Genomic DNA, 3,007 nt, shown 5'->3' with positions numbered 1-3,007 from the left:
TTTTCCCCCCCAATTTCTCCCCCCCCCTGGCTTTTTTGCCCCCAATTCCCCCCCGGGGTGGGCTGGTTTGCCCCAAAATGCCCCCCCCGTTGGGCCTTTTTTTCCCCAATTGCCCCCCCCCCCCCCCCCCCCCCCCGCCGGCCTGATTACCCCCAACTGCCTTTCCCTCCTGGCCTAATTACTCCTAACCGCCTCTGCTTTGGCCCCATCACTATGGCTTTGTCCGGAAGGATGTCCAGAAGATCTCTCAGAAGGTCTCCCGGTCTAATTAGCATATTACCCTTTTATTAGTATAGATTATTTTCATGATATTTGATGCCTAATGGGATTGTTTGCTATTTTGTGGATACCTCTTCTATTTTAATTTCCTCATTTCTTTAAAAAATATTTTTCTTGCTTTTTTTTATGATTGCAAAAATATGGTTCATTATCAGACAACACGGAGACGCCTAACGTAAAGTGAAAGTTCCCTGCAGTCGCATCTGCTGGAGGTGACCAGTTACGGCAGATGTGCTCCCAGACACCCCCTTACATTGGGGGTGCTTATTCTGTGAGGTTCCCAAATTTAAATGGGGCGTTAGACCCACGAAGTGCAGTGGCTGCACTCGGCCCTCGCGCCTCCATTAAGAGGTGATGAATATAGGTGGTTATACTTCCGTATGCCCCATTTCCACACAACACACAGCCCCACCCTCTTGGCTCTTTGTTGTCAGACCCTTAAGTAACACCCTCAGAAGCCTCGGCTTAAAGGCTTCACACAGCAGTCAACATGAGTGCTGCTGTGCTGTGCTAGCACATCATCCTCACCGCACTCCGCAAGCTGGGGGACCACGTTTGGCAGATGAGAAAATCGAGACTTAGGAAAGTTAGGTGACTTGTTCACAGCTGCATGGAGCCTGGCCTCCACCCCAGCCTGAGCCCTCAATCCTCACACTGGACTGTGGTTCTTCCCCTTTGGGGAGCATCAGGATGCCCTGGGGGTCTCACTCATGATGCAAGTGGTCGGTCTCCCAGTTCCACCCGCTTGGAGGCTGCAGGGAGGGGTGGGGGCGGGGTCAGGCTCCTTGGACACCCTGATGCCCTGGAGTGTGAGGACCAGAGCTCTCTCTCTAATGCTGGTCTCTGACGTGGGTTTGCTCAAGATGGATCCCTTCTCTTCCTTTAAATCTGATTGTTTTAAACTTTCTACTTCACTGTCCTCTATGTAATATAATTATGCAATAATGCATGTACACAATTAAAAAGTGCATATATTGAGGGTTATCTGTTTAAAAACTTGCATTTGCTGACTAGCATGTGGGCGGGTGCTGGGCCCTGCAGAGAGAGAGAGAGACGGATGGATATGAAGAGGCTCTTGCTCCCATGTGGGCTCTCAGGCAAGTGGGTTTTATTTTAGGTGGAGTAGCCTGTTCCCAGCTTGACCGGCACTGGGGAGGGGGCAGCACTGGTGGACCCTCGCTGGGCCCTCCCCTCTAACTCCAGCTGCCCAGCAGCTCTGCTGAGGACTCAGAGCAGAGGCAATGGCTCGGGAGACAGCAGAAGGGCACTGGGCTAGACCGGGAGGAGTCCGGTAGTGAGGGCTGAGTGAGTCTGGGCGGCTTTTCATTATCGGTGTCTTTGACTGTGTTGTGGGCTCTGAGGTGCATGTCTCCTATTATGCCGAGGAGAACCGAGCTTAGAGAGGCTGAGAGTCTGGCTACGCAAAGTGTTTTGAGGCCCAGCATCAGCACCACCTGGGAGGTGGTTGGAAATGCACAGTTCCGGGCCCCACCCCAGACCTTCTGCAGCAGAATCCGCCTTTTAACTGGATCCCCAGGTGCACAGGAGAGGCTGAGAAGTGCCCTTTAGTCTCTAGAGCAGCGGTTCTCAACCTGTGGGTCACGACCCCTTTGGGGGTCGAACGACCCCTTTCACAGGGGTCGCCTAAGACCATCGGAAAACACATCTATAATTACATATTGTTTTGTGATTAATCACTACGCTTTAATTATGTTCAATTTGTAACAATGAAATTGGGGGTCACCACAACATGAGGAACTGTATTAAAGGGTCGTGGCATTAGGAAGGTTGAGAACCACTGCTCTAGAGTCACACAGCTACTACTTGGCAGAGCTGTGACAAAACTAGGTCAACTTGACTCCAAGGATAAGATTCTTAAACCTCACAGTAAACCACCTTCTGCCCCGGAAATTCTTGACATCCACACTATTTGGATCTTGAAAGATAAGATACTCTTTGACCTTTGAAGTAGCCGTAATAATGATAGTTATGTTGATTAAGTACTGACACTGTGCTTGCCTTGGTGCCAAACCCTGACATATGTTACTTCACTCTTCACAACAGCCTGAGGAAGTAGAGTCGATACTGGAGTCTTTCCTGTTGTATAGATGTGAACATCGAGGCATAGAGAGGTGAAGCGATTTGCCTAAGGCCACACAAGTTAGCAAGAGCTCCACAGAGCTGGGGTTTGAACCCTGGTGGTCTGGCTCCAGGGCTCCTTAGGCCTGGGGTGGAGGAGTTCAGGGAGGGCGTGAACTTGAGACAAATGGCTGACTTGGTGGTTTTCTCTTGCTCCAGCCCTGCAGGACTTCTTATATGCAATCCCCGGGTATCTCGTTTGGGCAGGACCCCCTGGGCAGCTGTGGCCCTGGGGCAGGGGTGAGGCAGGGGTGGGGTCTGGCCGGTGCCTCTTCTCTGCCCGAGGGCCCTGGGCATGGAGGATGAAGTAGCTCTTGGCATCTCTAGTGGGAGATAATTCTGGTAAAGTGCTTAGCACAGTAGGTGGCCTTAATAGGGTCTCAAAATTTATTACTGATTTTTAAGGATTTAAAAAATATTTATCTAAGAACCACGAGTAACCCGTGTTCATTTGCTCCCAACCTGAAGCCTTCCTCTGGGCCCCCAAGCTCTGGGTGACTGAAGTAGACGGGCGCTGTCCCTTCTGGCGCCTCGAAGTGGGGCTGGGAACGCTGACAATAATCAATCTCTGGGTCCTGGGGTTTGCTTA

General features: G+C 51.1%; 1 protein-coding gene across 1 annotated transcript in view; it reads left to right on the top strand.

The window, feature by feature from the left end:
* Positions 1 to 3,007, top strand: part of PTPRU (protein tyrosine phosphatase, receptor type U) — an 80,979-nt gene that overhangs the window by 65,651 nt on the left and 12,321 nt on the right.

Source organism: Myotis lucifugus, unplaced genomic scaffold (assembly GCF_000147115.1).
Source record: "Myotis lucifugus unplaced genomic scaffold, Myoluc2.0 scaffold_197, whole genome shotgun sequence".
NCBI classification, from domain to species: Eukaryota; Metazoa; Chordata; class Mammalia; order Chiroptera; family Vespertilionidae; genus Myotis; species Myotis lucifugus.
This window is presented reverse-complemented; position numbering and strand designations above follow the sequence as displayed.